At 41.4% G+C, this 13,998-nt stretch overlaps 1 protein-coding gene across 10 annotated transcripts in view; it reads right to left on the bottom strand.

Moving 5' to 3' along the window:
* Positions 1 to 13,231, bottom strand: part of TUT4 (terminal uridylyl transferase 4) — a 132,552-nt gene extending 119,321 nt beyond the window's left edge. For 8 of the 10 annotated variants that reach the window (XM_033226354.1, XM_033226360.1, XM_033226359.1 and 5 more), the window contains exon 1: positions 13,067 to 13,229. The gene's annotated coding sequence lies outside the window, so the exon portion shown is untranslated. Of the gene's footprint in view, positions 1 to 13,066 lie in introns of all 10 variants that reach the window. The other 2 variants (XM_033226358.1, XM_033226362.1) reach the window with 2 other exon arrangements.
* Positions 13,232 to 13,998: the final 767 nt, after the last annotated feature.

The raw sequence follows: 13,998 nt of genomic DNA, 5'->3' as shown, positions 1-13,998 counted from the left end.
TTAACAATGCCACAAGTTCCTACAAAAAGTCCTGGAGCTCTTATAAATTTTCAGTTTTAAAAAAAGATGGCAGAGTAGGGCGCGGTGGCTCACACCTATAATCCCAGCACTTTGGAAGGCCGAGGCGGGTGGGTCACCTGAGGTCAGGAGTTCAAGACTAGCCTGACCAATATGGTGAAACCCTGTCTCTACCAAAAGACAAAAATTAGCTGGGAGTGGTGGCACACATCTATAATCCCAACTATTCAGGAGGCTGAGGCAGAAGAATCACTTGAACCAGAAGGCAGAGGTTACAGTGAGCCAAGATTGTGCCATTGCACTCCAGCCTGGGTGACAAGAGCAAGACTCCGTCTTAAAAAAAAAAAAAAAAAAAAGGCCAGGCGCAGTGGCTCAAACCTGTAATCCCAGCACTTTGGGAGGGCAAGGCGGGCAGATTACAAAGTCAGGAGATGGAGACCATCTTGGCTAACACGGTGAAATCCTGTCTCCACTAAAAATACAAAAAAATTAGCCAGGCATGGTGGCAGGCGCCTGTAATCCCGGCTACTTGGGAGGCTGAGGCAGGAGAATGGCGTGAACCCGGGAGGCAGAACTTGCAGTGAGCCAAGATTGAGCCACTACACTCCAGCCTGGACAACAGAGTGAGACTCTGTCTCCAAAAAAAAAAAAAAAAAAAAAAAAAAATTGGCCAGACGTGGTGGCTCACGCCTAAAATCCCAGCACTTTGGGAGACCGAGGCAGGGGGATCACTTGCAATGAGGAGTTCAAGACCAGCCTGGGCGACACAGCGAAACCCCATCTCTACTAAAAAGACAAAAAAAATTGCAGGGCTTGGTGGCGTACACCTGTAATCCGACTTCTCAGGAGGCTGAGACAGAAGAATCACTTGAGCCCAGGAGAGAGAGTATGCAGTAACCTAAGATCGTACCACTGCACTCTAGCCTGGGTGAAAGAGTAAGACTCAACTCAAAAAAAAAAAAAAAAAGACAACATTTTTGAGAATACAGTTTACACTACTACCTGTCTAGTATGCCCATCACTTATCCTTACACATCTGTGAAGTTGCTATAATTATAGTCTTGTAGTATTTCCATTTTATACATTAATGAGGTACCCTGAGTTTATGACTTGCCTAAGATAACACAAACGGGACTGGTATATGACTACAAGAAACATGACTCCCAATTTTTGGTCCAAGTTTACGTACTCGAGTATGTCTCTGAGCCTAAAGCAGTAATTCTCAAACTTTTTGGTCTCAGAATACCTTTATACTCTTAAAATATTGAGGATCCAAAGAACCTTTGTCTTTGTGTGTTATATCTATTGATACATGCATTAGATTATTAAAACTGAGAAATTTTTCAAATGCAAGAAAATACTGGTCAGACGCAGTGGCTCATACCTGTAATCCCGCACTTTAGGAGGCCGAGGCAGGCAGATCACCTGAGGCCAGGAGTTAGGGACCAGCCTGGCCAACATGGTAAAACTCTGTCTCTACTAAAAACACAAAAACTGGCTGGGCATGGTGGTGCACGCCTGTAATCTCAACTACTAGGGTGGCTGAGGCACAAGAATTGCCTGAACCTGGGAGGAGGCAGAGGATGCAGTGAGCCAAGATCACGCCACTGCACTCCAGCCTGGGCCACAGAGCAAGACTCTGTCTTAAAAAAAAAAAAAAAAAAAAAAGTAGTAAAACTTCTACATCAGGTTGGGCACGGGGGCTCACGCCTGTAATCCTAGCACTTTGGGAGGCCAAGGTGGCAGATTACTTGAGCTCAGGAGTTCAAGACGAGCCTGGTCAACATGGTGAAACCCCATCTCTACTAAAAATACAAAAATTAGCTGGGCATAGTGGCGGGCACCTGTAATCCCAGCTACTTGGGAGGCTGAGGCAGGAGAATTGCTTGAACTCAGGAGGCAGAGGTTGCAGTGAGCCAAGACCACGTCACTGCACTCCAGCCTGGGTGACAGAGCAAGACTGCCAAAAAAAAAAAAAAAAAAAAAAAGAAAGAAAACAAAACAAAAAAAAGAAAGAAAGAAACTTCTACATTGTATCACATTTAAAAAAAAAAAAAAAACTCAAAATGGATCAAAGACCTAAATGTAGAAGCTAAAAGTATAAAACTGTTGGAAGAAAACATAGGAGTAAATCTTCATAATCTTGGATCAACAATTATTTTTTAGGTATGACACTTAAAGCAGAGAAAACTAAAGAAAATAGATAAACGGGACTTCATCAAATTTAAAACTTCTGTATTTCAATGAGCACGCACAAAAATGAAAAAACAGTATGACAACTCCTCAAAAAATTAAACATAGAATGATCCAACAATTCCAATTCTAAGTATATACCCAAATAACTGAAAGCAGAAACAGGTATTTGAACATCAATGTTCAAAGAAGCATTATTCACGATAGCCAAAATGTGAAGGCAACCCAAGTATCCACCAACAGATGAAAGGATAAACAAAATGTGGGACATATATATAATGAACTACTACTCAGTCCTAAAAAGGCAGAAAATTCTGACACATGCTATGACATGGATGAACCTTGAATACACTATGTCATATGAAAGAAGCCAGTCACAACAAATATTATGTGAGCCTACTGATATGCAGTACCTAGAGCAGTCAAAATTACAGAGAAATAAAGTAGAATGGTGGTTGCTATAGGCTAGGAAGCAAGGGAAATGAGAATTTATTGTTTGATGGGTACAGAATTTCAGCTTGGGAAAATGGAAATATTCTGGAAATGGATGGTGGTGATAGTTGCACAATAATGTAAATATATTTAATGTTACTGAATGTATGCTTAGCTACTTGGGAGACTGAGGCTTAAAATGAAAATAGTATAAACATTCATGCAAAAATCCACAACAGAATACTAGCAAACTGAATTCAGCAGCACAGTTAAAGAATTATACACCACGACCAAATGGGATTTATTCCTGGAATGCAAGGACGTTGAACCATCCTTGCATATGAAAACAGATCAATGTAACATACCATATTAACCAAACAAAACGAAAAACCACATGATCATCTCCAGCAAACAAAGGATCTGACAACATTCAATACCCTTTCATGATAAAAACACTCAACAATCTAGGAATAGAAAGAAACTACTTCAATATAATAAAAGCTATCTAAGGAAAACCTACAGTAGACATCACACTCAATGGTAAAAAATGAAAACCTTTTCCTCTAACATCAGGACAAGGGAAAGATGTCTGTTTTCACCATTTCTTTTCTTTTCTTTTCTTTTTTGAGGTGGAGTTTTGCTCTTGTTGCCCAGGCTGGAGTGCAATGGCATGATCTCAGCTCACCGCAACCTCCGCCCCCCAGGTTCAAGCGATTCTCCTGCCTCGGCCTCCCAAATAGCTGGGATTACAGGCATGTGCCATTGTGCCCAGCTAATTTTGAACTTTGAATAGAGACAGGGTTCTTCCATGTTGGTCAGGCTGGTCTCGAACTCCTGTCTTCAGGTGATCCACCCACCTAAGCCTCCGATTACAGCATGAGCCACCATGCCTGGCCTGTGTTCACCATTTCTACTCAACACAGTACTGGAAGTTCTAGCCAACACCATTAAGCAAAAGAAACAAAAGGCATCTAAATTGGAAAGGAAGAAGTAAAATCATCTCAGTTTGCAAATAATATGATTTTATATGTAGAAAATCCTAAAGATAATACATGCACACACACACTACAACTAATAAATGAATTCAGCAAAGAAGCAAGATACAAAGTCAACAAACAAAAAACCAGTTGCATTTCTAAATACAATAAATAATCTAAAGGGAAATTTTAAAAATTCCATTTACAATACCATCAAAAAAAATTAAGTACTAAGGAATTACATAACTAAAGAAGTGAAATATATATACAATGAAAACTATGAAACATTGCTGAAAGAAATTTAGAAATATATAAACAGAAACACATACTATGTTCACAGAAGCTTAAATTTTTTTTTTTTTTTGAGACGGAGTCTCGCTCTCCCTCTCAGGCTGGAATGCAACGGCGCAATCTCGGCTTACTGCAACCTCTGCCTCCCAGGTTCAAGCGATTCTCCTGCCGCAGCCTCCTGAGTAGCTAGGATTATAGGCACCTGCCACTGGGCCCAGCTAATTTTTGTATTTTTACTAAAGACAGGGTTTCACCATGTTGGCCAGACTGGTCTCGAACTCCTGACCTCAGGTGATCCACCCGCCTTGGCCTCCCAAAGTGCTGGGATTACAGGCATGAGCCACCATGCCTGGCCTTACTATTGTTAAAATGTCCACGCTAAAAAGCAATCTAAACATTTAATGCAATCCCTATCAAAATCCCAATGATATTTTTTGCAGAAATACCAAAATCAATCCTAAAATTCATATGGAATCTCAAGAGACTCCAAATAGCCAAAAGTCTCGACAAAGAAAAACAAAGATGGAGGACTCACACTTCCTAGTTGCAAAACTTACTACAAAGCTACAGTAATCAGGCCAGGCACGGTGGCTCATGCCTGTAATCCCAGCACTTTGGGAGGCCGAGGCAGGCAGATCACGAGGTCAGGAGATGAGACCATCCTGGCTAACACGGTGAAACCCCATTTCTACTAAAAATACAAAAACTTAGCTGGGTGTTCCACCTGCAAAAGACTGAATTTTGACCATAAACAAAAGTTAACTCAAAATGAATCAAAGAGCTAAGAAACCTAAACTTGTAACTATAAAACCATAACTAAGAAACATAAAACTATAAAGTTCTTAGATGAAAACAGAAGGGAAAAGCTTCATGACACTGGAGTTGGCAATTATTTGCTGAGTATGACACCAAAGGCATGGGCAACAAAAGAAAAAATAGACAAACAAGACTGGCGGAAAATTCAAAACTTTTGTTACTCAAAAGATACTATCAACTGAGTAAAATGGTGGCCAGGCTAGGCATGGTGGTTCACACCTATAATCCCAGCACTCTGGGAGGCCCAGCCAGGAGGATCACTTGAGGCCAGGAGTTCAAGGCCAGCCTATGCAACATAGTAAGACCCTGTCTCTACAAAAATCTTAAAATTCGAGTGTCGTGATGACACGTGCCTATAGTCCCAGCTACTCCAAAGGTTGAGGTGGGATGATCTCTTGAGCCCAGGTAGGTCAAGGCTGCATTGAGCCATGACTGCGCCACTGCATCCCAGCCTAGGGAACAGAGTGACACCTTGTCTCAAAAAAAAACAAAAACACCCAAACAAACCAGAAAAGAAACAGAGTAAAGGCCAGGCATGGTGGCTCATGCCTATAATCCTCGCACTTTGGGAGGCCAAAGTGGGTGGAACATTTGCAGTCAGAAGTTCAAGACCTCAGCAGTCTAGCCAACATGGTGAAATCCCATCTCTACTAAAAATACAAAATTTAGCTGGGCAATACTGGCAAGCGCCTGTAATCCCAGTTACTCAGGAGGCTGAGGTAGGAGAATCACTTGAGCCTGGGAGCTGGAGGTTGTGGTAAGCCAAGACTGCACCACTGCTCTCCAGTCTGGGCGACAGAAAGTAAGACTCTGTCTCAAAAAAAAAAAAAAAAAAAAAAAAAAAACGGTAACCCCACAGAACAGAATGGAAGAAAATAATTATAATCATGTATTTGATAAAGGACTAACATCCAGAATATATAGCAACTCCAAAAAAATGAACAAAAAAAAACCTGATTTGAAAACGGGCAAAGGGCTTGCATAGACATTTCTCCAAAGAAGATATACAGATGGCCACAAGCACGTGAAAAGATGCTGAATATCACTAATCATTAGGGAAATGCAAATCAAAACTCCAATAAGATATCAACTCACAACCCATAGGACAGGACTACTATTAAATAAATAGAAAATAACAAGTGTTGGCAAGGCTGTGGAAACATTAGAACCTTTGTGCACTGTTGGTAGGAAAGTAAAATGTAAAACAGTAACAGCCACTATGGAAAACAATACGGTAGTTCCTCAAAAAATTAAAAATATACTCAATGATCCTAAGGTGTCAAAAATAATAATAATAATAGGTCAGGCACGATGGCTCATGCCTGTAATCCCAGCAGTTTGGGAGGCTGAGGCAGGCAGATCACTTGAGCTCAGGAGTTCCAGACCAGCTTGGGCAACATGGTGAAACTGCATCTCTACCAAAAAAAAAAAAAAAAAAATTAGCCAGGTGTGGTCACAAGCGCCCATAGTCCCAGCTACGCAAGAGGCTGAGGTGGAAGGATGGATTGAGCCCAGGAGGCAGAGGCTGCAGTGAGCCAAGATCATGCCACTGCACTCCAGCTTGGGAGACAGAGCCAGATCTTGTCAAATAAATAAAGAAGAAGAAGAATAAAATTACCATATGATCCAATAATTTAACTTCTGGGTATATACCAAAAAAATTGAAAGCAGGCTCTCTAAGAGATACTGTACACTCATGTTCACAGCAGCATCATTCACAACAGCTAAAACATGGAAATAATCCAAGTGTCTACTCACAGACAAAGAGATAAGCAAAATGTGGTATATCCATACAATGGAATATGATTCAGCCTTAAAAAAGAAGGAAATTCTGCAATATGCCACATGAACGAACGTTGAGGACACTATGCTAAGTGAAACAAGCCACAAGACAAATACTTTATGATTCAATTTATATGAGGTATTTAGAGTAGGCAAAATAGTAAAGACAGAATAGTGATTGCCAGGTATAGAGCTTCAGTTTTATAAGATGAAAAGGGTTATAGGGATGGATGGTGATGATGGCTGCACAACATTATGAATGTACTTAATACCACTGAATGATACACTTAAAAATCATTAAGAGATGTTGTGTTATGTATATTTTACTGCAATTTTTATGTTAGAAACAAGGTTAAATGGATAATTTTGTTATGTACATTTTTTCACTATTTTTAGAATCAAGTGAACAGACACTCCACAAAATGAGACAGCATTTTTGTAAATAATGTATCTAAAAAGGGTCTAGGCTGGGTGAGATGACTCACACCTGTAATCCTGGCACTTTCGGAGGCTGAGGAAGGAGGATCATTTGAGGCCAGGAGTTTGAGACCAGCCTAGACAACACAGTGAGACCCTGTCTCTACAAAAATAAATACATAAATAAATAAATCAAAAAAATTAGCTGGGCATGGTGGCACGTCCCTATAGTCCAAGCTACTCAAGAGGTTAAGGCAGGAGGATCACATAAGGCCCAGGAGGTGGAGGCCAGAAGGCAGAGGCTACAGTGAGCTGTGTTCACACAACTGCACTTCAGCCTTGGTGACACAGCAAGACTGTCTCAAAAAAAAAAAAAAAAAAATGGGGGGCATCTAATATCCAGAATATATTAAGAGTTCTTAAAACTCAACAATTTTTAAAAACGGGTAAAGGATTTGAGTAGGTATCTTTCCAAAGGAGATAGAAAAATGTACGATAGGCACATGAAGAGATGCTCAACATCTTATTAATCATTAGGGAAATGCAAATCAAACCCACAATGAGGTAGTGAGGTAGTGGGTAAAGTGTCACCCACTAGATGATGGTCAGGATGTAAAGAAACTGGAACCTTCCATACATTGCCACTGGGAATGTAAAATGGTACAACTTTGGAAAACAGTTTGGCAGTTCCTCAGAAAGTTAAACATAAGTTTATCAAAACACCCAGCAATTACAATCTGGGTATATACCCAAGAGAAATGAAAACGTATATCCACACAGAAACTCTTAACGATGTTCACAGCAGCACTATTCCTTATAGGTAAAAAGTGGAAATAACCCAAATGTCCATCAAATGATGAATGGTTAAACAAAACATGGTATCTCCATAGAAGGTAATACTATTCAGCCAGAAAAAAAGCTAATACATGCTACACTATGGCCAACCTTGAAAACATTAAGTTCAGTGAAAGAAGCCAGGCACAAAAAGCCACATACTGTATTAATTCCTTGTATGTGTAATGTCCATAATTTCTAGAGACGTAGCTTAGTGGTTGCCAAAGGCTTGAAGGAGGAAGGAATGGGGAGTGATTAATGGGAACTGGGTTTCATTATTGAATAAAAATATTCCAAAATTAAATAGTGATGGTTACACCTTATAAATACACTAAAAGCCACTGAATTGTATCTTTTAAAAGTGTGAATTTTATGGTATTGTAAATTATATCTCAAAGAAAAAAGGGAAAAAAATAATACACTATTACACATTACATTAGCCATCAAAGCAATAAAGTCTTCACATGTCGCTCCAGACCAGAGAATAAGGGAAAAGTCCAATTGTGTCTTAATATTACCATGAAAACAGTTTGACTCAGAGACACCCCTCTCCAAAAGGTCCCCAAACATAGTTTGAATGCCACTGGCCTAAACTAATACTCAGCACATGACTAGCACTTAATGATTGGTCAATTAAATTATCTAAACTACAGTGGTGTTACATATTTAATTTAATAATATTATTAAACTACACACTGACAAAATGCAATCAGGTTTAGTTATTCTTTATAATTCATACTTTGCATACTTGCAAAATATTTTTGACAACCTATGTGACTATAGAATTTAACACTCTCTGAACACAAAACTTTGACACCCTAAGCTTAAAGGTACAACACAGTATAGTGGCGAAGAGCTGTGACTCTAGACTCAGACACTTTGAGTTCAAATCCTGACTGCAGCAAACCAGCTATGAGATATTGTCCAAGGTATTCAACCCTTCTACATGGACTTTCCCCATCTGTAAATGAGAATACTGTAAAAAAGGTTGTTTTGAGGACTAAGTTAACACTTTAAAGATTTTGAGAAAGAAATTAGCTTGTAGTAACTATGCAATAAGTTATCTATTATCATGGTAAATCAAATACCCACTTAAAGCAATCAGATTGTTGTGTGATTAACAAACATACCTATTTCTTTTTGAAAGTACATGATGCCTTATGTAAAGATTAGGACTTTGCCCATCTATAGTGGTGAACATCAAACTTGCATGAATAGCTTCTCCTTCCTTCCAGCTCATGCTCTTCAATGCCTTAAGCTACTATTTTCTAGTGCTAAACTAAAAAAGTCAACTAATCCAAGCCAACAAGTGAAAAAACTTCCTAAGTAGTATAACAAGGTGATTTCCCCGAGAGGTGTTTTCATCTCAAAAGAATTTTCTAAAAAATTAAAAGTTCTTGAACAGTAAGATTTGGATCACAGAATCCTCAAGACAAAAGTCTACAATACAGGGAGAGGAGAGAAGAGTGGTATGGAAAAGAAGGCCTGCCTATCCACTAAAAACAGGTAAACTCTGTTAGCAAGAAAGCCAAGGAGAAAAGAAATACAAAACTAGGAGTCAGAAAACATAGTTCTAATCACAGCTCAACCACTATCTCACTTGGTGATCTCACAAGATAAAAATTCAAACACCTTAATATAACATAAATGGTCCCTCACAATTTGTTACTTCCTATCATTTATCTCACCATTCTATCTATATCAATTCCTACCACACTGAATTTCTCACTCTCCCTCACTCCCCAAGGCTTATTACAATTTATCATCTTTGCATGTTATTCCCTAGGTCTGGAATGATCTCCAACCTCCAATCCATCCTCCTCTCCACCTAGCAAACTCCTACTCACCCTTCAAGAGCCAGTTTCTTCCCTCTCAACTCCCACAATCTAGTGTGTTGTAATTTACTGCATTATATGTAGACTGAGACAAATGCAAATGTTTGATGAAATGAATGTTTAAATGAATGAACAAATGAGCAACGTTAGGCAGTTTCCGATTCTAAATAATTGAGAAAATAATACACCTGAAAAGCAACATCACATATACATTACATTAGGAAGAGAGATCTGCTTTGAAATCTAATTCTATGATCTTCAGCAAATCACTACCCTGTGTCAGTCAAAGATTCCTCGCCTATAAACAGGTTTCAAAGGGTTGTTACACCAAACAAGTGAAAAAAAAAAATGCATAAACAGTATCTAGCACAGTGCCTGGGACAAAATAGGCAATCTAAAAAATTTTGGTTCCCTTCTCTCTCCCTCTTCAACTCATAATTATAGCTATCCAATGAGATGATTTGACATAAAAATAATGTGAACAAAAGACACCACACAAATCTCTCACTTAAGGGGAAAAAAAATCCTAACATTAATCTTTGCATTTATATACCCTTTCCTCTCTTTGGGTCTGTAAGAAATACTCTGGAAGAAAAGTCAGAACCTGCTTTTTCAGAGTGTGTGGTTTATTTGAATACAGTCTGTACATAATAAAAGATTTAAAAAAGGAAATAAATACTCCGCAGAAATGCTGGTTTTTAAACATTTCCCCAAATTATGTAATTATTTAGGATTCTAGAATTAAAACAATTCAGTTAGTACCATGTAAACAACTCTAATTGCTCTAAGATTACCAAGAAAAAGTCTACCTATCCTGTTTTAAACTGTGGTGTCCCTTTCCTTTGTCTTTTTTAGGTCTTTCTAGAATTGTTCTTTTTTAGAACATATTTCTATCCTGCAGCAGTGGCTTTAACTGAATGTAATATTTTTTAACCAATTCAAGTATCTGTAATTTATTTGAAAAAGGAACACATCTCATTGAGTTCTCTTTTGTCGAACAAAACGTTCTGGCATCAACATTAACAGGTAAGTACTGCCTTTTTTTTTTCTTTTTTTTTTTAAAAAAGGCAGGGTCTTACTCTGTCACCCAGGCTGGAGTACAGTGGTGCAACTGTACCTCACTGCAACCTTGAACTCTCAGGCTCAGGCAATCCTCCCACCTCAGCTTCTGGGACTACAGACATGCACCGTGACCACGCCCAGCTAATTTGTTTTATATTTTGGTAGTGACAAAGTCTCACTATGTTGCCCAGGCTGATATCAAACTCCTACACTCAAGCAATCCTCTCGCCTCCACTTCCCAAAGTGCTGATATTACAGGCGTGAGCCACCTGGCCAGGCCCTACAGGTTAAGTGTTGGTTATTTTGTTTCTCTGAAACTAGAAACTTTCTACAGTAAATAAATTCAAACACCTTTCTTGACCAACAGATCCTGATTTGACATTCTGCAGAGAATATAACATAATTAATGGTACTTATTTTGTATGTCAAGGTTAACTTTGAGGTTAAAAAAATTCTAATTACTCTAAAATGAATCTGCTGAGAACAATAAAAACTATCTTTAAACAGCTCTTTGTTAATCAGAGAATTTATAATTATATATTTTGATTCTAAAAAGTCTAAAATTAAAATGTAGACACTGTACTGTTCTAGCTCCAGCAACTAAAAATAAATGTAATTTTAGGTGTCACTTAGAATTTATAAAATTGAACTAAACTTATATGTACAATATCTTGTTAATTTATCGGTACTACTAACAACTTGGCCTAGGACAATGAAAATACTTTAAATTTCCTTACTGTATTTAAATGTTTGCTGGATTTAAAACATCAAATGTCATTAACTTTCACTTCCATTTCTGAATTATTTTAAGAAAACTTCATTTTTCATTTTCCACACTAGCCAAGTGAAAAACTGCAAGCAGCAGGAAAATTTATCTAAGAGTTTTAAAAGTGTCTTTTGTTTATATTAAATATAAATATTTTTAAAGCATAAAACGACTTAAAATTCTTATCCTCCCCAAAGTATATGGTTTCTAAGAAGCACTCTTTAAAAATTTGTTTATAAAAGCAACATAGCACACTAGACACTAAAGAGTTATCTTAAGCACAGCTTTTTAAGCGAATCAATATTTCATAATTTTACAAGTTGTGACTAATCAGTACTACGATGCAGTGTAGTGACATGAGTTCTGAGCCTAAAGAAAATTTCAGCGCGCAGACACACACACACACACACACACGTACATACACACAAAGTCGGCTTTGCTTTTTAAACCACCCCACAATTCAACACCTCTGTGTGGCATTCTCTCTAAATTATCATATCCGGCTGGGATTATCCAATTTTATTAGCTAACAGTTCTCATTACTTTAAAAACAGAAACAGGATATGTTCTGTTTCATCAAGTGCTACCAACATTTCGCTGCTATAAGACTGGAGGGAAAAAAATCCTTTGGAAATAAAAGCTAATCTGATTCACTCGAGCTAATTACTAAATGCATGCCAACAATACACAATTCCAATTGCATTTCTGGACACAAATTAAGATCACGATAGGGCAGGTCAAATGTGTAAGGAACTACTTTTATCAAAATGAAGAAGCAGATAAACGGAATCTAAGATCTCACGCAAAATTCATCTAAGACTTGGTAATCTTCTGAAAAGAAAATGTGTAATCAACGTCGTTAATACAACAGTAATTCATCCCATTCAAGTACGACCAGAAATCCCGCTGATGTGCTTCCTGCAGGTCTAAACATCTCATTCTTTCGCAATCCAGATACCAACAGGAGTCTGAAACACTTTGCAGAGGCGTGCAACACACTAGGAGAGCGCTGTCTGTTTACAAATACGAATCTCAGTTACCCACGTCAAAACCGCGCATTACCACCTTTCGACTGGGGGGCGGGGGAGAGAGAAGGCGGGCGAGCAAGAAACGAAATCCACACAGACATCTCTGCCTTCTCCCTACAAGGACGAGCCCGGGGAAACATTCAGTATGTATTATATGCGTGTATACATTTATATACATTATGTAGTCCCCTATGTCTAAGCAAGGGTGAAAGAAAAAGGTACATATGACAGGGAATCGTAACTGGACCCAAGAGAAATGTTCAAACCAATTCCGTTAACTCAAAATCCGCCCCGCTGGTCTACAACAGGTTTCGGTCCGGGACCCGGAGCCCCAGCCACAGTGTGGAGTTCGTCCCCAAAGCGCCCCAATGCTCTCCTCAGGCCGCCCAGGCCGCCGTCCCTACCTCCCTTATCTGAGTCTTCCCCTGGGACACCCGAAGCCCGTTCCAGCAAAGAAAAAAGTGTCAGGCCCCAAGGGGACAGCTGAGACACTCTCAGGCCAGGCCCCCGACACCTGCGAAGCGCTGCACCTGGGAGGGCGAACCGGGGGCCGCCCGGCCTTCCCGAGCACACCCCCTAGGCAGCCGGCGCTGCCCGGCGGCCGGAACCTCGTACCTGCGAGGCCCGCGAGCTACAGGCGCGCGCGACGCCTCCTCATCTCAGTGGCTCCCGCTCTCCCTCCGCCTCCTGCTGCCGCCGCCGTCGCCGCCGCTGCCACCGCTGGAGGCCGGGACACGACGAGCTCAGGACTCCACCGCCATGTCCGCCGCGCCGCGAACTGCATTGTGGGGGGGAAGGGATGGGGAGGGGGAGGAGGAGGGAGAGGGAGAGGGAGAGAAAGAGGAGGACCCGCTCAGGGGAGGGGGCGAGGGAGAGGGGTAGCCGGGGGAGAGGGGGAGGGGAGAGGACAGAGCCTGGAATGGGGTCCCGGCCTGGCAGAGGAGGAGCTACGCGCAGAGGAAGGGGTTCAGGAGTGCCCCCTCCCTTCGTTCGGGGGGCCCCCCAGGCACCGTTTACACCGGGGCGGGGGAGGGGGGAAACAGCACTGGGGGGAGGGGGCTCGTGGTGGCCGCGAAGAAACAATGGGGAGAAGGCCGAGGTAGGAGGATCGCGCACTCACACCCACGCGGAGGGAAGGGAGCGCGCGCGAGATACTCGTTAGCTCGCGAGGAGGGGGCGGGCCGCTGGCGGAGGGGAGGAGGGAGCCACCCGGGGCTCGCGGGCAGGGGCGGGGCCCCCGAGCGGAGGTCGCGAGGTCCGGCAGCCCTCCTGGGCGCCGCGGGGGAGCCGCGCTGATTCGCCCGCTTGCCGGAGAGGGTGGGGGTGGCGGGCGCCCCAGTGCAGCCCCAGTCTGGTTCTTGGTCTCTGCCGAGGCCCCCGAGCTGGAAGTGGAGCCCGAGAGCCCGAGAGCCGCCTCGGCGCCTCGCTCCCAAGGCTGTCCCCCCGGGGAGGAAGGCCGGCCTGGAATGGGTACCCTCTGGCCTGGCACTCGAACTGGGCCCGAGCCTCGGTGGACCCTCGGAAGCCCGAGCGGGCTTCGGAGCAGC

The sequence above is a fragment of the Trachypithecus francoisi genome, unplaced genomic scaffold, assembly GCF_009764315.1.
Source record: "Trachypithecus francoisi isolate TF-2019V2 unplaced genomic scaffold, Tfra_2.0 Lachesis_group12, whole genome shotgun sequence".
Lineage (NCBI taxonomy): Eukaryota > Metazoa > Chordata > Mammalia > Primates > Cercopithecidae > Trachypithecus > Trachypithecus francoisi.
The sequence above is the reverse complement of the archived record's forward strand: the minus strand, read 5'-3'. Positions and strand labels throughout refer to the sequence as shown.